Raw genomic sequence first — 21,644 nt, forward strand, 5'->3', positions numbered from 1 at the left:
CAACCAATGGATCAAAGAAGAAGAAGTCACAAGGGAAATTAGAAACTACTTAGAGATGAAAGAAAACAAAAACACAACACAACACAACTTATGGGACATAACAAAAAACAGTGCTAAGGGGGAAATTTATAGCTATAAAAGCGTTAAAAAAATAAGATCTTTGATCTAAAGTCAAACTTTACAACCTAAGAACTAGAAAATGAAGAGCAAACTAAACCCAAAGGTAACAGGAGGAAGAAAATAATAAGGATTAGGCCAGACACCAATGAACTAGAGAATTAAAAAAAAAAAAAAAAAAAAAAGGAAAATCAATGAAAACAAAAGTTGGTTCTTTGAAAAGATTTACAAATCTTTAGCAGATGGACTAAGAAAAAAGAGACAAAGCTCAAATGACTAAAATAAAAAATGAAAATGGTGACATTACCATCAATTCTACAGAAAGAAAAAGGATTATAAGAGAATACTGTGAAAAATTATGTCAATAAATCCTGATAAATTGGGTAACTGAGATGAAATGAACAGATTCCTAGAAACACAAAACCTCCCAAGACTAAATCATGAAGAAACAGAAAATCTGAATAGAGCTATAACAAATAAGGAGACTGAAACAGTGATGAAAAAAAAAAAAAAAACTCCCAAAAAAGAAGTGCTCAGGAACTTATGGCTTTACTGGTGAATTCTTCCAAACATTTAAAGAAAAATGAATGCCAGTCCTTCTTAAATTTTTCCAAAAAAGTTGAGGAGGAAGAAATACTTCCTAAAGCACTCTGTGAGGCCAGCATTACCTTAATACCAAAGCCAGACAGTCACTCTAAGAAAACTACAGACCAATATTCCTAATGAACACAGATGCAAAAATCCTCAATAGAACACTAGCAAATAAAATTAAGCTGCAAATTAACAAAATCATACTCCATAACCAAGTGGAATTTATTCCTGGAATGCAAGGATGGTTCACCATATGAACATTTGATCAATGTAATACATTAGAATGAAGGGGGAGAAAAAAATCTATATCACCATCTCATCTGATACAGAAAACACATTTGAAAAAGTTCAACACCCTCTCATGATGAAAACACTCAACAAACTAGGAAGAGAAGGAAACTGCTTCAACAGAATAAAAGTCATTTATGAAAAATCCATGGCAAACATCTCATTTATTAGTGAAAGACTAAAAGCTTTTCCTCTGAGATCAGGAACAAGACAAGAATGCCCACTTTTATCACTTAAACATGGTACTGAAAGTTCTAGCCAGAGCAATTAGCCAAGAAAAAGAAATAAAAGGCATTCAAATTGGAGAGGAAGAAATAAAATAATCTCTGATGCAGATGATACAATCTTATATGCAGAAAATCCTAAATATTCTACACAAAAATATTGTTAGAGTCAATAAATTCAGGAAAGTAGCAGGATACAGAGTCGACACACAAAAATCAGTTGCATTTCTATACACCTACAATGAACAATCCAAAAAGAAAATTACAGGAAAAAATTGTATTTACAATAGCAAAAGAATAAAATACTTAATTAACCTAACCAAGGAAGTAAAAGGTTTGTACAATGAAAACCATAATACAGTGCTGAAAGAGATTAAAGAAGACATAAATGAAAACACATATCAAATTCAAGGATTGGAATAATTAATATTGTTAAAATGTCAATACTACTCAAAGTGATCTACAGATTCAATGAAATCCCTATCAAAGTCCCAGTGACTTTTTTTTTTTCCAGAAAGAGAAAAACCCATTCTGAAATTCATGTGGAATCTCAAGGGACCTTGAATAGCTAAAACAAACTTGAAAAGGAAGAACAAAGCTGGCAGACTCACTATTCCTGATTTTAAAACATAAAATTATGGTAATCAAAATAGTGTGATACTGGTATAAAGACAAACACATAGATCAAAAGAATAAAACAGAGAGTCCAAACCCTCACATATATGGTCAAATGATTTTTGACAAGGGTACCAAGACCATTCATGAAGGAAAAGATAGGCTTTTCAACAAATGTTGCTGAGAAAACTGAATATCCATGTGCAAAGAAATAGAGCTGGGCTCTTGCCTCACGCCATACACAGAAATCAACTCAAAATTAATCAAAGATCTAAGTATAAGACCTAAAACTAAAGGATTATTGGAAGAAAACATGGGCCAAAACCTTCATGACACTGGAGTTGGCGATGACTGGATATGACACCGAAGGTACAGGCAACAAAAGGAAAAATAGACAAATTGGGCTTTGTGAAAATTTGTACAAATTTTGCATCAACTGATATCAACAGAATTAAAAGACAACTTGCAGAAAGGGAAAATATTTACAAATCATATATTTGATAAGGAATTAATATCCAGAATATATGGAGAATTTCTAAAATCAAACAACAAAAAACAACCCAATTAAAAAATGCACAAGGGGCTTAAGTAGATATTTTTCCAAAGAAGATCTACGAATGGCCAAGAAGCATGTGAAAAGATGCCCAGCCTCATGGATTGTCAGGGTAATGCAAATCAGAACCATAATGAGATATCATCTCATACCCATTAGGATGGCTTTTATCCAAACCAAACCAAACCAAACCAAACCAAACCAAAACAAACCAAAACAAAAACCCCCACAAAATAACAAGTGCTGGTGAGTATGTAGAGAAATTGGAAGCCTTGTGCGCTGTTTGTGGGAATGTGAAATGGTGCAGCTGCTACAACAAGAAAACAATAGGATGGCTCCTCAAAACCAGAGTAGAATTACCGTATGATCCTTGAGGGTATATATCCAAAAGAAACGAAAGCAGGGTCTTACAGAAATATTGGTACACTTACACTCGGAGCATTTACCATAGCCAAAATGGAAGCAGCCCACTGTCCATCAACAGATGAAAGGATAAGCAAAATACAGTCTATATGTACACGGAGCATCATTCAGCCTTCAAAAGGGAAGCAAATTAGGACATCTCCAGCAACATGGATGAATTTGAGGACATTATGCCAACTGGGATGAGCCTGTTACAAAAAGACAAATACTGTATGATTCATAAATATTAGGTACTTCGAGCAGTCACAGTCGTAGAGCCAGAAAGTAGGACAGGAGTTGCAGGGACTGGGAAGAGGGAGCTGTGAGGACTTAGTGTTTAATTGGCATCAGTTTTGCAAGACAAAAGGAGCTATGGATGGTGGCGATGATTGTACAACCTTAAGAATGTATTTAACACCACAGCACCATGCACTTAAAAATGGTGAAGATGGTAAGATTTATATTATGTGTATTTTACTACAATTAAAAGAAAAAGATGGTATTTCTCATCCAGGTTCTGGTTTTTCTTTTTTTTCTTGCTCCTACGGCATGACTGCCAGTGGCATGAGAGCAACCTTGTGACTCTTTCCCAGAAGTTACATTATCACCCACGGTAGCTTCCTACCTACTGGCTTTAGCTCGTTGACTCTGGACCATTTCTAGCCTGTGAACGTCTCCTTCATCCCCTGGGCCACAGTCATACCATTTCCAACAACGTGTATCTTGGCCTTGAACAGTGGGTCCCTCTTTCCTCCCCGCTTGACCACTGTTCCTTGGCCCAGAGGTAGCAGAAGCGACTCCCCACATTTATATTCCTGTATGCTTTAACATCCTCCTTTCTCCTTTTTAGGGATCCATCATTTCTTACTAGCTAATAATTCTTTATATTAAATTTTCCCTGTTCAAATTACCTTTGTGATTTCTGCCTTTGGAATTGACCCCAATTTATGATATTTGCCAGTCTCTGGGAGTAAATGCTTCCACTCATGGTCGTTTTCAAACTACCAATGCCACGTCATTAAATACAAGATTTGGATGAGACACAGCGCAGCACGGCGTTGTGTAGTATCTCACCATACCGATACCAGATGAGTAAATAATCTCCAATGCATACATAATAGTAAAATATGATAAAGTAATTAGAATTTGATGAGTTTGAGTGTTTATTGCCTTTGTTTTTAATGTGATTTATGTCATTATAAGATTATATCATTTAATTTTTAATTGTGGCTGTGTTTAACATCTGGCTGACAAAATGCCTGAAAATGTAACCATTGATTCTCCGGGAGCTGGTCTGAGCTGCAACACGTCCCCCTCCAGCTCCACCCGCCCACGACAGCTGCCCTCTGTCCTGTCCCCAACACCCAATCATCTCTGGTTCTTGATCCTATAATCATGGAACCAAAAACTTGACTGGTTTCTCAGGCCTATAAAACCACTCACCGTGGAGCTAGGCGGCAGCCCCCCGCCTCCCTTGGTCACCCCCCCACCCCCAATGCAGCACTTGACACTTTCCATTTATTTTTCAATTCCATTATCATCAGAGATGATGATTAAATTTCCAGTGCAAATACCACTTTACAGAGCTGAATTAATCACAGGGTGGGTGGGCGGGGAGTCCTGGGGGCTTTCGTTCAGCTTCAGGAACAGTTAACTCTTCAGTCCTCACCGAGGCCACCACAGACTGAACACTAGGATTTGGAGGCCTCTCTGGAAGTCTCCATTTAGAAGCTCATTGGTGGCCACTTGACCCCTTCTGCCTTCTCATAGCCTCTGGGGGTGGGGACACAGGGAATCCCTTTCTCCTCCCATCCCTATCCTCCCCCCCGCCCCCAGGGCCCCTGTGTGCACTCAGAAAGGTCTCTAAGGGATGAGAGTCTCCCGGTCTGCCTCTTGGTCTGTAGTGGAGCAGAGTGCTGACATGGTAATTTGGTTTTTTTCCCTCCTACTGCCCAGGTGAGTGGGCAGGAGCTTGAATTGGGCCAGGGGACACGCAGGCTGTCCACCAACAGGTTCACGGCCTTGGGAGCAGGTGTGCCTTCAGGGCCGAGATCAGAGAGTCCCCTCTGTCTGCTGCACAGGGTGCATTGTTGGCTGATGACTCAGTCTTTGTCTTTGGACTCCAAAATGAACTTGAATTTCAGTACTGAGGGCTCCTGACCTGTGGCTGTGAGCTCTGCTCCAGGGCTCCCCGCAGAGCAGCCCCATTGCGCGCCCTTCCTCTGCTGCTCTTACTCTGAAGTCCGTCCTCTCACAACTGGCTGCTTAGCGCTTGTTAATGGATCTAATCTTTTGGCATTGATCTTCTCATCTAGAATATACTTGGGAGAAATAAAATAACCATCAAAGAGCCTTAAATGAATTACACTCTTATCAAGAGAAGACTAACAACTCACTTAAAGCACGAACTACAAAGAAAAAAGATCTGCTGTGCATGAGACCGGGAGGGTGGGGAGAGAGACCCCATCCTGGGTCAGTTTCTCTGTTGGGTGAGGCAGCGTGTTCCCGCTCCTGTCACCACCCCAGCTCTGCCCTACAGGGTCATTCTATCCTCTCGGGAGGTGACGGCTTTGTCTTGTAGGAGCAGAGAGGGGTCCCACCCTTCCCTCAACCTTCCCACCCCAACCTCCCCTGTGCTTCTTATTTCATGGACCCCATCAAGCTGGGGAATGAGCCCTGGAGACACTGGGCAAAATAAGACAGGAGAGTTTCCCACAAGGAAGGGGTGGCCAGAGACAGGCAGACAGGGACTCTGGGTGGGGGGGGAGGCTGGGTTTCTGGAAAGGTGGCAGTGCCGGACTGAACCACCAGGTTGTACAGCAAAAGGCACTAGGATGGCTTTAACTCGTAACCAGGGCCCGGGGCTCCCCGAAGACAGGGGTCTGCACAGTGACTTCCAGAACCAGCCAGGGGCAGGACAAGAGCTGCTCATATGCTTCCTGCCCCAGGGAAGAGTTGGCATAGAGGCCTGAGCCTGGACCAGAGAGAGAAGACAGACTCCCGTTTATGGAGCTTTTCCCAGGAGTTGGTGCCTTGGATCCACGGTCCCACCTAAACTTAATCTCACTTTGGGGCAAGTAGGTGCAACTGTGCTCGTTTGCAGAGGACGAGGCTTAGAGGGTATGGGGGCTATAGAATGAGTGTAGGGGCGGATGGATGGGGAAGGGGTGGCTGGGACTCCAGGGCTTCGGAGACTTGGTGCCCCTGCCCTGGGCTCTCGTGCTGGTGCTCTTCTGACCCTGGAGGGATGGGTGGTGGAGGCTGACAGCCATATCGTGTCCATACACTTATTTATCAAACTTGTACTGAGGTCTGACTATAAGCTGAGCACTGGGGAGACACGGTCCCTGCTCTTGCCAAGCTCATACACAAATGAACATACAAATAGATGTTCTAGTTTATGAAGGAGAAAACTGAGTTCTAAAGGAAGTAAATATTTATCACTTGTAGGAGAGGGAACTAGGATTCGGAGAGGTTGGGTTAATTGACTGGAGCCTTGCGTCTAGTAAGTGCAGCATAAGACACAATGCAAAGCATCCTGTCTTGGGTTTGCACACCTGATGCCAGGCTGTGCTGTCACGAGTGCTTCATGACCCCCCACCCATGCCCACCCCCTGCTACTCTCACAAGAGCGTTTAGGTGAAGTAACGTCCTCCCTGTCCTTGTTCCCTGATCTCTTACCTAAGGGTAGGGTGGGACAGCCCAGGCTGGGCCTGGTTCTGAGGCTGGCTTCAGTGGTGGAGTCCCAAAGCCAGGGGCAGGGGATGATTCTATCCAGAGACCCAGAGTGATCAAGGCAGAGGGGCTGGGGATGGATGGACTATCCAAGGGAGATGGGATCCAGGCACCATCCAGGGATGGCCTTCCAATAGATGGATGCCCCAGAGCCTGGCATCATCTTCTCCTGCTCATCTTTGCAAGCCCAGCAGTGCCCACACTGGGCTGCACGTGACTGCATGGCAAGGACCACCTTGTCCGTGTGTCACCATGACATGTGTCCCCATATCTTAAAACTGTTCCTGCCATCCTCTCATCTCCAGGCACCGACCTTAAGCCCATCAACAGGCATTGCCTCCTGGTTACTAGGATTTCAGGCAAGGTGTTTTCTATAAAATCTTCCTATAACAAAAGCATAAAACCCTCCCATCCATAACAGCCAGGAGATTCCAGGAAGGCTTCAGAGAGGAGGCGAGCCCTGAGTCCACTCTTGATTTCAGGCTTAGGGAAGAAAATGGGGCAGGTGTCCCAGACCCGAGTCTGTCATGTGCAAGGTCTGTGCAAAAGGCAAAGAGGCTATCAGTCTGCAGGGCTCCAAAGGCCAGGCTGTGAGGTGGAGATGAGATCTCAGCCTAAGTGAACTGTTTAAAAAGTCTACCAGCTTAGCACCAGGAGGAAGAGAAGTCAGCCTACAAGGAGCACCTTCTTTGTCGCACATGTTTATCCTCAACTGGCTTATTGCATGCAGCTTGAACATAGGTCCTGTGACCCAGGCTTCAAACTATCATGTGACACATTCCTCTGGCCCCAGTAACTGGCCCAGGGTTGGGATCCCAACCAGAGCCACTGAGTTGCGGCTGGGGGTGCAGTGGACAGGCTTCTGGGCTGAGCAGGACAGGTGTGCAGGGAAATGTAGTTGGCCTTTCTAAGTAAATGTGAATCATTGTCCCCATTTTCCAAAGGAGGGAACTGAAGCTCAAAGACGCAAGGTGACTTGCCCAAGGTCACAGAGCTAGTAGGTCACAAATTTCAGATTCGTATCTTAATCTGCTGGACTCCAAACTCCACGGTCTTTCCATACCCCAGACCCCACAAGTTTTTCTTTGGAGTCCTTCTATTTCCTCCTCCCATCTGCCCGCTTCTGCAGCCAGGTGAGGGCAGGAAACAGGAGAGAGCTCACACGGGAGCTGCGTTGGGCCACTCAGGGCGGTTGTAGCTTCCCGCCAGAGGCTGACCTGGGCGGTGGGTAGGCTCTGATCTTGCAATAATTCTTCATGACCACTTTGCTTTTTACCCAAACAGCTCTCTGAACGTGTACAGTTTCGCCGGAGTCCAGCATCCACCACCGAGCTCTTCCTCCAAAGAAGCCTCCCGACCTCCACAGACCAGTTTGATCACAGCCAAGTCCGTGATGGACGCAGAGTCTGGAGGGGGGCGGCCTCCTGCAGACACAGCCCCGTGACCAGAGGTCACACAAGGCCTCTCAGGAGCAGAGCTGGCCTTTCACACTTGCCTACGTGGTCCTGACCTCTGGTGTCAGAGATGATCTCTGACATTCACTGGCCCGATCAACGGGGTGATTCCATATGAACAAGGGGAAGGGAGGGCATAGGAAGGGGATGGCTGTGGGGTGGTGCCTGGAGGTTACTGAAAACCTCATCCCCGCATACAGGGCAGTGGGAGGGTGGGGACTGTGTGGGTCCTGTTCAGGGGTCCCTAGAGTCAGCTGAGTGACCTTGTGACAGTGACTTAACCTCTCAGATCCTCAGCTTCCCCACCTGGAGGGTAGAACTGGAGAGCCCGGCTCACAGCAAGGGGCACAGGGGAGGGGAGGATGTCAGCGGGGCTGGCGCACAGCAGGTGCCCAGGGAAGGAAGCTGCTGCTGCCTGGAGCTGGGTGTGCAGATGATGGGCTGAGCTGGGCAGGGGTGAGGTGGGGTCCTGGGTCCTGGCCCTCACTGTCCCATCGCCCACTGTCTTGAGGGGGCTCTGGGCACCAGGGGGCTACAGGAGGATGGGTCCACATGGAGGTGCACCTGGCATGGAGCAGCAGGAGCTGCACGAAGCTCCCCCCCACGTGGGGAGAAAGGCCCAGCTCCAGGAGATGGGAGACAAGACTCAGCATTTAGAGATGGGGGGGCAGGTGACTGAGGGCCAGAGGGGTCATCCAGGCCTTCCAGCAACAAGACAGACAGAGCAGGGGTTTCCCACTGTGGGGGGTGGGCAGGGGGACATCCCGACTCGGGGTGAGGGCCTGAGAGAAGGAGCATGGCTTGAGCCCACACCTCAGCTCCGGTGCGGGGAGAGTGCAGCCGCCACTGCAGTGTCCCTCAGTTTCCCCTCTGCATCCCTGGCTGCTGGGCCCCAGGGCGGGTGGAAGAGCTGAGGAAACGTGCAGCACAGCCAGGGGGAGGGAGTGCCCAGTGTAGCGTAGCCTCGGGGAGACAGTGGGGATTCTCTGCGAGGGCTGCTGAGGCTGGACGCTCTCAAGAATCACAAAGAGAAGGAGAAAGTCCTGGGGGGATCCGGGAGGAAACGGGCCTAGTCCTGGGGGATACCTTGGGGGGGTAGAAGGAGCAACTGGGCTCGGAAGGGGAATATCCAGGTCCCGGACCGAACTCAGTCTCCAGACCAGTGTGTGACCCGGGGCAAGTCACAGCCTCTCTGGGCTTGGTCTGTGCACCTGCAGAACAAGGCCGCTTCTAGGATGGCTCCGACATTGAGCCTTGACTTTCAGGGTTCCAGGTGGTTGCTCTCTCCGCCTCTGGCTTTAAATCTGACCAGTGGCCTCTCGGCTCAGACCGGCCTCTGCCAGAGGAAGACAGGTCAGCACCAGGAAGCCCCAGTGCTGACACAGCAGCCTTCACGGTCCCTGCGTGATGCTGGGCCTGGCGGTGACAGGGCTGCTCGGTTCATTAGAGTCTGGGGATCATGTGCCCTCGCCCTTGGAGATGCCATTATGGGAGGTTTCGGCAGCTCCCTCTGTGGGGGGACAAAAAATGGAGAGAAGGGGCAGCGGGAGATGGATCTGACTCATGCCCGGGGGGAGAAGCTGAGGCAGCAAAGATTTGTGCTGATGTCAGCTTGGAGACTTAGGTGGTGGAGGGGAGGCAGCCATTAGGCTCTTTCCTTTCCTGTGACGGAACCTCAGTGCCACTTGGCTGGAGCTCCGAAGGGACTTGCTGGGTTATACAAACTGGAAAGTTCAGGGACAGAGTAGCCTTCAGGAGCAGCTTGATTCAGGGCTCAGATGATTCTACCAGGATCTGTTTCTTCTTTCATCCTTTAACATGTCTCCTCTGTGCAAGAAGCACTGTCAAACCACACCCCTCCTAGTGACCAGAAGTTTTCCATCCATCCTGGAGTCCAGTAGAGAAGAAAAAAAAATATTTTCCCTCAAGGTTGATCAGAAGTCCTGGGCCATTGGACTAAGAGACCACAGCCTCCACCCCTGCACCATCAGAAAGCGCATGGGAATTGGAATGTGCTGACTGGCTTAGGCCGATCAGCGTCCATCTCATGAATGAGGTTCATCATACCCAAGCACAGGGTGTGATGGGGAGGGTCCTGCTTTCTCAGTAAGAGAATGAAAGCTAATGAGGCCACAGAAACCCAGAGATGTCCTCTAATAAGTTAGGAGTGGAGGGGAATAAAAGAAAGCATATTAGCGAAACAAAATAAAGGGGAAGGTGCAAAGAGTGATGCATTATGGTGATCTCATCTCGATTTCCCAGCAGTCCCATAGTACTGGAGCTACTATTATCCTAGGTATAGAATCCCGGGCTTTTAGAGTTGAAAGGATCTTCAAAATCCTTGATCCAATCCCCTTACTTTCACAGGCAAGGCAACAAAGACCCAGAGGGCTTGAGTAACTGTCCTAAGGTCACATAGCCCAGGGAAGATGGTGGAGTGGGGAGCCCTAGAAATCCTTCTCCCCTACTAGGCAAAAAACATACTGGAAGAACCTGTCTGATGTAATGATTTTGGAAGTCTACTATCCTTTAGAAGGCTCCCATCTTCCCCCAGAGGAGGTTTTGGCCAATAAAGTTATAGTTAATTTTGCTTAATTTCAGCTCTTGGCTTGGTAGTGGCTACCCATCCCCCGGTCCCTAGCCCCATGCAGGCAGCTGTGCCACTGCTTTTGGAGCAGCTTGCACACAGCTTGTGGGAGAGCAAGTGGAGATAGGACTGTCCTCCAAATATCCGGATCTGTGCACTGATGGGTAATACATGTGACTGTGACCATGGGGGCACAGACACAGGGGTGAGCAGCTACTGCTGTGACTCCCTTCATAGTGTGACAAGCCTCCCCTCCTCTGGCTGGAGAGACTTCAGGAGACTTAAAGGTCTGGTGCATTTTTTCCTCCTTAATTTTTCTTTTTCTGAAGCCAGGCATTTAAGGACAAGGGCATTCTGAAGCGATGCAATGCAGATACAGAGGAATTCAGAACGCTGCTGTGCATGCCCAGGGGAAGGCACAGGCTCAGGCAAGGCCTGAGAAGATTTTAAGTTTATACCTCAGGTTGATCCCTGGCACAGAGACAATCTATAAAAATCTAACAAGCAAATGAAAAACCCAAGTGAACCCCGGAGAAGGGGGAGGAAGACTCTAATTACTGAAGTTACCATGCTGTAAGATTCAAATGTTTAGTTTTCAATAGCAACAGCAACACAAAGCACACTAAGAAGCTGAAAAGGATGATCCATTCAAAGGAAAAAAAAGTAAACAAAAGCTGTTTTTGAGAAAGACCAGATGGCAGATTTACTAGACAATGACCTTTAAGTGACTATCCTTGAGATGGGCCAAGAACTACAGGCAGGTGGGTAGGAGCTCAAGAAGATGATGTGTGAATAACAGGGAAATATCAATAGAGAATTAGAAAACATAAAAATACATCGAAAAGAAATTCTAGAGCTGAAAAGCATAACGTTGCTGAAATGAAAAAAAAATCACTGGAGGGAATCTGAAGCAAATTTGAGAAGGCAGAAGCATCAGTGAACTTGAAGATAGGATCATGGGAATTGACGGGTGCTAGGAACAGAAGGAAAGAGATTTTTAAAGAAGCGAACAGAGCCCCGTCGACCTGAGGGACACCAGTAAGAGAACCAACATACATATTATGTGAGCACCGTTTGTTAACTCCACCTTTTGTTTTCTACACCATGTAAAAGACTATTGCATTCGAGAAGTATTCTGTGTTTTTGGACACACAATGAACCAAAATGCACTTTTGTGATATCAGTAATTGAAGGGGATGGGAATGGAAGTGACAGTGCAGGGATTTTGTAGATTATTGATGCTATGCTGGTATACATTCCAAAGAGAGTGTTACAACTTTAGGATGTTAGCCGGGGTCCCCATGGTTACCACATACAAAATAGCTACAGCATGTACACAAAAGGAAATGAGAAGAATCCCAAATGTTTCACTACAAAAAATCGACTACACACAGAAGAAGACAGCAACGTAGGAACTGAGGAGCAGGTCCTATGGGGCTATCAGGCATATAAATTACAAATAACAAAATTACAGAATTAAGTCACTCCTTATCCCTAATTACATTAAATGTAGATGAATTAAACTCTCCTACTCAAAAGACAAAGAGACTGGGCAAATGGAGAAAAACACACGATCCAACTATATGCTGTCTTCAAGAGACTCACTTCGGACACAGGTTGAAAGTGAAGAGATGGACAAAGATATTCCATGCAAATAGCAAACCAAAAGCCAGCAAGGATGGCTATAATATCAGATTTGAAGTCAAAATAGATTTTAAATGAAGGTCACAGAGCTCATTAATGGGAGACCCAGGTGTTCCCAGAGAGAACTTGGTGCAGGAGACATTCACCTGCTCAGAGCCACTTCTGAATTACAGAGAACTCTCTGCAAGATGAGCTTCACTCTCACTCAAACCAGGCAGACCAGCCAGCATGGTCCACAGTCCGTCTTGCCCTGGGCAAGCAGTAAGGGACTCCCTCATTACCTCCCTGGCCCGCTCCATCCTTTCTCATGAGTGGGCAGATGATGTCTCCATAGATGCATCCAGCTGGCCCTGCTGGAGCCCTCTCCCAGGGGACCCTGGGGTTCTCACACTCCTGACTGCTAGCCGACCCCTACCTCTGCACCTGGCCCAGCCTCGCTGCTGGTCGTGCAAGCAGCAAGTTAACTCCAAGAGCATGAGGGATGAGGAGGCCATGCGTGGTCATCCAGCCCAAACCATGCATGTTACAGGGGAGGACACTGAGGCCCAGGAGAGGAGGAGCACTCCAAGGGAGGTGGCACGACGCAGAGGAAGGGCTCCCGGCTCCCAGCTCCCAGTGTGATGTTGCCCCCAACACACCCACCTCCCCGCTGCCTGCACCAGCCCTGAGCTGGGGGCCTCATGGCCCCAGGCGGGACCGTCCACCATCCCGAAGGCAACACTTAGACACTGACAACCCTTCTCCCCTGAACAGTGTCACCCTTGCAAGGTGTATCCGTGCACTCACTCTCCTACTGAAACACACAGAGAGCAGGGATGGGGGGGTGGGAAGAGCAGCGGGGGGTTGTCCAAGGTCAAGGTCAGCTGCTGCCCTGTCAGAGATAGAACCAGCTCCCGCCTCCCGCCTTCCCAGGACACAAGCCTTCAGAGTTTACGACATGGCATGTTATGGTCCTTGTTCCTGCGCGGCTGGTGTCCTGGGAGTGCTGCCCTGGCTACCGAGGGGGGACAGAGACTCTGAGAGGCTGGGCCCCTGGGCCTCACAGCTGGCCAGCGGTGAAGACAGAGGGGCCTGGGTTCCCAGAGGTCAGTCTGCTGCCTGTCACCCCACCCTGCCGCTCTCCCAGAGGGGAATGGCATCCCGCAGGTAAGGGGAGCCTAACCGACAAGGGCACACAGGTCAGGTGCTCCTCCTCATGAGGCAGGGCACCCCCCGCCTGTGAAGCCCAGCAGGGGGCTGTGAGACGCCTTGGGGCCTGGCCTCCTCCTCTGTTCCCTGCGAGCATCCCCAGGGTGTGTGATCACCCCTGAGGTCCCAGTGTGGCTGCTCCATGGGCCTTGGGGCCCTCTCAGGATGGGCGGTGTGGGGTCCATGGGGAGCCCCACTGATGCCCCGTCTCAGGGCCCTGAGCTGTGTCACAGGACTGACTGCTGGGGGGAGTGTAAGGCTTTCGAGCTGGGAAGTTGTCATCCATGAACAGAAGGAGGTTGTGTCCATAAGGGAGAAGAGGAGGGTGCCTCTCAGTGGGCGGCCCGCTGCCTCTGCCCGACACCGAACCTCATTGTCCTGGCTGCCACTTCCGTGTACCCACATGGCTCAGCAGCTGGGGTCTCGCAGGGAGAGGCTGACCCCTCACTGGGGCCCCAGGGGAGTGGTTTGTGGGGCCAGCCTCAGCCCCTCTGACTCCCTGCCCCAGGGCACCCCCACAGCTCCCAGCTCTGTGCTGCTGTCCCCCGCTTGCGTGTGCTCCCTGCCCGCCCCCCAGTTCTCCGCCACTCAGGCCCCCTGACCAGCTGGGCAGGCACTTTCCCGCAGCCTGGAGATGAGCGGCTCACCACGTACAGTCCCGACACCACTTTCAGGCTGAACCCCTGTCGGCAAGTCTGCTATCGGAAGTCCAGACCCAAACCAACCCCCCATGTGACATTCCGTCTCGGCAGCGTCTGTCAAAATTCAAAATGCACGTGCCCTGTTGTCTCAGTGATTTCACTTCTGCACGTTGGTCATTCTGAAATACTCCGGGGTGTGTATTCACGTCTGCAAGGATGTCCACATCATTTGTAAAAATCTAGTAGCAAAACTTTGAGATAATCTAATATTCCATCAATCTGTGGATTGATTAATCAATCCAAAATGAGCATGGTGCCTGTGCACTGGCTCAAGAAGCTATCCATCACACATTTTTGAATAAAAAAGCACTTAATGAAAAATATGAATAGCATGCTGCTACTTTACATAAAAATTGTATGTGCACAGCTAACTATCTTGAAGGATGAGCATTCCTACCGGGGACCCATGGGGACATCCTTCATGGATCTGAGACCCTCTGACAACATGAACTATCTAAGGCCATTGGGCACAAAATTACTTTCCCTCTCAGCTGCTCAAGGGTGTCAACCAATACCCCTGCAGAGGTCTCCTTCGCTCGTTCCTTCTTGGGGCCTCGGCCCATAGACCTCTGCTGTCCCTGGAGTCTGTCTTCTTGCCCTCTTCTCCTAATCCTTCTTCCCTCCCTTGGGGATCTCACCAGATTCATCCACCTTTACTGTCAGATGCCAATGGTCCCCAAATTTACCTCGGAGCCCGCTCTGTCCCTGAATGCCAGGCTGGTGTGCCAACAGCATTCAGCGTCTCCCCTGGGTGGCCAGCAGCACTCACAATTCACATGTCCCAAAATGACATCCCATTCCCCCTGACCTATCACCCCCTTGTCTCAGTGCAGGCCATGCCATCCATCCTCTCACAGTTGAGGCCAGAAACCTGGGGTCAGGCTGGACCCTTTGTGTCCTCTTATACCCTGTGTCATATCTGTCCACAAATCTGCTGGGTCTCCCTCAAAAGAATTCAGGGATGTGACGGCTTCTCATCACTTCCACAGCTCCCTCCCGGGTCCCCCATCCCTGTCCCATCCTGGATTATCACAGTAGCCACTACCCGCTTGCTCCACTTCCTCCTGTTTCCTGCAAAACTCCGTTCCTCCCTGAGCAGCATGGCGAGCTCATGTGATCCTATTAGGTTTGGCAGATCACGTCCCTCCTCTGCTCAGAAGCTTTCAATGGTCTCATCAGAGAAAACTCTGGGGTCCCTACAGTGAACTCTAGGGAGATCCCCACTCCCACCCCCTCACTGACCCCACTCTCACTCATCTCCTCTCTGCTCCCTCTGGTCCCACCACGCGGGCCTTCTTGCTTTTCCTTGAACCTGCCAAGTCTGCTCCTGCCCCTGGTCCTTGCGCTTGCTGTTCCTCTGCCCGGGGTTCCCCTCTGCAGACACCCTCAGGGTTCACGCCTCAGTGTGGCACGGCCAAGCCACCCACAACATACCTGGTTCTTGCCCAAAGTTCCGCAGGCTCCTGAGAGTCCTCTTCAAAAGAAAGTCTACATCTCTGCTCAGAGCGAAGAGAAGACAGAGGGCAGCATGGTCCTTTCTAGAACTGATTCTCTTTAGAAACTATATTTGCCCCTTTTGAATGTTTTCACTAAAACACGGCAAGTTTCTAACGGTGCCCCACAAGAAAGCGGTGGCTCGATGTCACCAACAGCCCTAAGTTCTGGCCTGAAGGTGTCAGGAGAGGATCCGAACCCAACCCCCCAGAAGGGCCTCCATCCTGCAGGCAGTGGTCCTGCTGTAGGGGAGCCCACCCTACGCAACCGTGAGACGCCATGCCCTGAGTCAATGTGGGGTGCTGGGCCAGCCAGAAACGTGGCATCCCTGCCTTTTGGGAAGAGGACAGGAGCTGCGTGGCTCTGCACTTCCCACGGAATGGGGACAGAGGAACCCGTGTCTGTGCGTGCATCCCGAAATGTCCTGCTCATGGTGATTTTAAAAAATCAATCAAAGTCATCCCTGAGGCTGAGCTGGAGACGTCGCTGACCCAAGCAGTCTACGCATCTGTAGTCAAAGCATACCCCCCGAAGGTTAATAGCAAGTGTCTTAAATGAGAGGACTGGAGAGATAACCAGGGGGAAGCTTAACATCTTACATTTCTGTGCTGTTTGACTCGAGATTTTTCCAGCAAGTGCCTATGACTTGTGCATCGTAGGTGTGTGTTATTTATATGTGTGCGCATATTTGTGTGGACGAGCTGACATGCTTGCACGTGCGCGTGTCTCAGCCTCGGGATTGGGGGCTATTCACAGGGGAGAGGGATTCCACAGTGTACAAAAGGATTTGCCAGAGGCTCCTTTGCAGTGCTCTGCTCTCCAGGGGCCCCCAGGAAAGGATTCTGACCCCAGGAAAGGATTCTGATTCACTTGAGCACGTGGTGAGCTTCTCTCTCAAGTTCTATCCAGTAGACCCAGCCTCTCCCCGGTCACAGCGTGTGCGGGGCACAGGTCCCTGGCTCCTCGGGGCAAGAAGGGTGACGGGGCTGTGCTGGGAAGGACGTGGGGCCAGCAGCTCTCACAGAGGGGGCCCTGAAAGAACTTTCCAGAAGCATCGCCGGCGGTGATCACCAAGACCCTCCGCATTGTCCGTCAGCCCAGCTCGGGGCTCAGACTGGGGTGAAGAGGGGTGTCTTGTGGCCCGCGGTGATGGGCAGATCAGAGCAGGTGGGGGGGTATGGCAAAGGAGGAATGGCCACTCCCCGTTACCCCAACGACGGTGTGGGACCCCCAGGGGGACTCCCTGCGGTGTGCTGGGTGACGGTTTCTGGAACAACGATACAAGGAAGTCAGCAGTAGCTTTTGAAAACACACCCAGAGAAGGGAGAGGAGGAGCAGGTGACTTTCCAAGGTCTCGGTTGCCCCAGTTGGGCCTGTTGTCGGCTTCGACGGCAGATCCCCTTCACTCCCCTGATGTATAACCTGCCTGCGTCTCTGATGCTGGGCCATCTGAAAGCTTGGGACAGGATCGTAGTCATACTGAATTTTTATTTTATTGTTCCTGCCTGAAATGAGAAAACCTTTTTAAACAAGGATAGAGCTCTTTTGAAACAAGAAACCGAGGTGCACGCGTGCATACGCATGTAAGATGTGCCCACTTCCATGGGCTGTTGTGAGGATTACATGGTACAATGCCTGTGACAGGTGCCCAGCGCACGGGGCGGGGGGGCAATTGGGGGAGGAGTCTCCATGGCCTCGTCAGGATCCTGGCTGTGTGGTTGGGGGGGTTGCTGTTGCACATCAAGGGTCAGAGTGGGATTTTGCTGTCTGACCTCCACATCTTGGCTGGCTCACCAGTAAGATCAAAGCTGCATGTTCTTCCCAGACTGAAAGCTGGATGACCTCTTAACACCGTTTTGTTTCTGTAATCTTTGCTGTTGTGGCTCTGCTGGGCTGGGGAGCTTTTTCTTTTGTGTGTGTGTGTTTTTTCTTTAAAGATTTTATTTATTTATTCATGAGAGACACAGAGAGAGAGGCAGAGACACAGGCAGAGGGAGAAGCAGTCTCCATGCAGGGAGCCTGATGTGGGACTTGATCCCGGGTCTCCAGGATCAGGCCCTGGGCTGAAGGCGGTGCTAAACTGCTGAGCCACTCGGGCTGCCCAGTAGCTTTGATGTTAATAGTACAGGAGGGATGGGGGGATGGTTTGGAGCACCCCATTCCTTTCCCTATGATTCAATACCTTCTTTCATTCATGCATCCAGGAAACGTGATGGAGCCTTCCCCTTATTCTCATTCTACCAGTGAAGAAACTGAGGCTTGCCACCTCTTATATTTGCAGCCTTAATCCCTCTCTGTGCAGGCGGTGGGCTCTCTCCTTGCCTTGAATGTAATGTCAAGAACCCAGGGATTTGCACGGGAAACTGAGGTTCTCTGATTTGGGGCAGTTGGAAACCGTTGGCTCACTTGAATGGGTCGACTTTTTTTCTGGATCATTGCAGGCAAATCAATATTCGATTGTGCTCCCCACTGCGGTGTTCATCTCCCTGCCTCCCCCAACTCACCCCAACCTCCCCGCCACCTGCCTTAAGAAGTGGCAGAGCAGATCAGTAATCTTGAAAAAAAATATAGATAAAAGTGCTTCAACTAAACTGGAGGGGAGGAGATGTGCAGGAGGCTCTCGAGGAGTCCATAAATCTGAAGCTGATGAATTACCTGGGCAGGTGCCTCTGCCACCAGCATCCTGGCTTGGGACGGGAGTGGCATTAATTAGTTCTCTGGCGCTGTTGATCTGGAGTGAGCTGCTCCATTTTTCTCATTTATTGCTACCAGATTTCAGGAAAGTGCTAAATCCTCCCTCCACTCCCTTATCTAAATGTTAGGTATATTTGGTGAGGGCTGAGCATGCCCTGCAGTAAGGAGGACTCAGTCCCTGAACCTCTCGCCGGAAGGTTCTCCCTGTGTATGTGACAGGTGGTAGCAGGACAGCCAGCATTCATAACTGTCATCCCCATCAGTGGTGTCATAAATTTACCTCCTTTTCCCTTCCCCTGCTCTGTGACGGTTGTGCCCAACTCAAGGCAGTGGGAGTTAGCTGCTGCTAAGAGTGATTCCTGCCTGGACAGAGAACAGGGAAAGAAAGAGGTGGCTGGCCTGCAGGGCCATGTCCCTGTGTCTGGTTTTAAGCTCCTCTTTACTGCGTCTTCTATTGCAGTCAGAGCCCCAACAGGACCCTACCAGGCTCCAATCAGCAAAGCTACAGATGCCTTGGTGTTCTTTCCTAAACCAAATTGCCCAGATCCTCTGGCCCTACAGGCCCCAAGTTACAAGCCAAAATTAGGTGGCGTTTCTTCTGGATACAGGCTTTTTTGAGCAACTCAACTTCCCCAAAAAACAGCCAAGCGCCTGGTTCTGAGCACTATTTGAGAACCACATAATGAGATGCCACATCACAGTGGCTTATGCGAGACAGATTCACATTATTCTCTCACACACCAGTTCTAGAGTTGGCCCACTGGGGCCTCATGAGGTAGCTCCACAGTCTTGGGGGACTCAGACATGCAAAGTATGGCCTTTCCCTTTAAGGACACAACCTGGGACTGCACATGGGAACAGTCACACATCATTGGCAGAAATTAGTCCCGTGGTTGAACCACGCTGCAGGGGAAGCTGGAAAATGTGGTTTTTATTTTATGCAGTTGAAATTGAGGTTCTATAACTAAAGGAAGAAGTGGAGACTATATGGATGTGGGCTGGGAAGCGTGGGTGGGAAATGGCTGGCCATATCAATGACGTGCAAGAAGAGTGTTTGGGGTGGGGTTGGCTGTGGAGAGGGGAAAGTGGTACTTTCATTCTGTCTTTTCTACCTTTCTAGCCTTCCTGGGGCTTTGTTTCTCCTCCTTTGACCTTTTTTCTCTTCCCTCTCTCCTTTTTTAAAAAGATTTTATTTATTTATTCATGAAGGGCACAGAGAGAGCCAGAGACATAGGCAGAGGGAAAAGCAACTCCCTGTGGCGAGCCTGATGTGGGACTTGATCCCAGGACCCCAGGATCATGACCTGAGCCAAAGTCAGACGCTCAACCACTGAGCAACCCAGGTGTCCTATCCTTTGACCTTTCTTAACTTTGATCCTGGTATGTGGTTCTTTTCTTATTTTAATTTGGATCTTCTAAAGTATCTCCCAGTATACCCAGAATCATGGAATAGCCCTGGGATTCATTAAACCAAGTGCAACTGCATAGAAGTTTAGAGAATTTAGTTGTTGGAACCTATTCAGTGCCAGACACTTTGCCAAGTGCTGGGGATACAGCCCAGAGTAAAAATAGGTATGTATGGTCCCTTCCCTCTTGGAATATAGGCTACAGCAGGAGAAAATCATACAAATACACATCAAATTACAGCTATGATTTCCACTTCTGGCCAAGATGGAGTCATAGGGACTGGATTTACCCTTCTACCAGAAACAATGAAAGAACTGGACAAAAAATATATGAAACAATGATTTTTCAGACATTAGCCATCAAGCAAAGAAGATACGATGATTCCTGAAAGATAGGATTGAAAAGGCAAATCTTATGAATATTTCATGTTTTATATCTAAAAAAAAGTCTCTTTTGTTCTTGAAAGATATTCTTTTGAGTTTAGAATTTTAGTCTAAGAGGGTTTTTTTTCCCCCAGTGTTTTAAAACATTTCTCTACTGTTTTCTCACTTGAATTGTTTCTGAGGGGGAAATATGCTGTCATACTTATTTTTGTTCCTCTGTATAATGTATCTTTCTTCTCCTTCTGAATGATTTCAAGGCTTTCTCTTTACCAGTGGCTTTTAGCACTTTGATCATGATGCGACTTAGTGTAGTTTTTTCCATATCTTTTGTGCTTGGGATTTGTTGAGCTTCTTGGACCTGTGGGTTTATGTTTTCCATTAAAATTGGAATATTTTTGGCTATTTTTTTCAAAATATTTTTTCTGCCCTGAAGGAGTGAATCACCAGCAGACTCACACCACAATGTTAAATGTCTTTTGTGTAGGAGAGAAATGATTCTAGATGGATCTCACAAAGGAATGAAGAGTGCTAAAAAGAGAAATGACACAGGCTAACATACTTTCTGTTATTATTTGCATCTTTGCAAAAATTAATTGAACATTTGAAGACCAATGATGACAATGTAGTGTTGGGTTTATAACATATGGAAAACTGGTATGTATGACCACCATAGCATAAAGCTCTAGAGGGGAGAAAACAAAAGTATACTATTACAGAATTCTTTTCTTTTGGGGGGGAGGAGGGGGTAAATTGCATTTTTTTAAAATTGGAAAACAAATATACAACTTGAAACGGATTTGAGGCAATTTGTGCCATAAGCAGATTTTCTTAAACTGGCTAAACAAAGTTTAAAAAAATATGGAATACCACAAATTTGTGTGCTATCCTTGCACAGCAGCGATGCTAATATTGTCTGTATTGTTCCAATTTTAGTGTGTGTGTTGCCAAAGTAAGCACTACTATTACAGAATTCTTACATTAAATGTGCAGTAATATAATACCACCTGAAGATACATGGTAATAAATAAGGATGTATAATATAAACCCAAAGCAACCACTAAAATACCAAGACAAAAAGCTATAGGTCTTTTTTATAAATGATTTTATTTATTTATTCATGAGCTACAGAGAGAGAGAGGCCGAGACACAGGCAGAGGGAGAAGCAGGCTCCTTGCAGGGAGCCTGATGTGGGACTCAATCCCAGGACCTTGGGATCACAACCTGAGCTGAAGGCAGATGCTCAACCACTGAGCGACCCAGGTGCCCCCCAAAAGCTATAGGTCTTAAGCCAACAAAAAAAGATTGAATGGAATCAGAAAAATAATCAATTATTAATAAAGAAGGCAAAAAAGGAGAAAAGTGAATGAAGAACAGATGTGAAAAACAGAAAGCAAAGAGCAAGCTTATGTGTAAAAAGCTAACCAAATTAATAATCATGTTAAAAGTAAATGGCCTAAACATATACAGTTAATGTGCAGATAATCAGATTAGATTAAAAAGCAAGACTCAACTACACGTTGCTATAAGATGTTGCTTTAAATATTGACACAAATAGGTTAAAAGGATA

The 21,644-nt window shown here is 48.0% G+C and overlaps 1 non-coding gene across 1 annotated transcript; it reads right to left on the reverse strand.

Annotated features, from left to right (window-relative positions):
* Positions 1–20,927: 20,927 nt before the first annotated feature.
* On the reverse strand, positions 20,928–21,034 carry LOC119870534. Its single transcript, XR_005356212.1, has one exon. It is a non-coding gene; the product is annotated as a U6 spliceosomal RNA (small nuclear RNA).
* Positions 21,035–21,644: the final 610 nt, after the last annotated feature.

The sequence above is a fragment of the Canis lupus genome, chromosome 2 (genome assembly GCF_011100685.1).
Source record: "Canis lupus familiaris isolate Mischka breed German Shepherd chromosome 2, alternate assembly UU_Cfam_GSD_1.0, whole genome shotgun sequence".
Taxonomy (NCBI): Eukaryota; Metazoa; Chordata; class Mammalia; order Carnivora; family Canidae; genus Canis; species Canis lupus.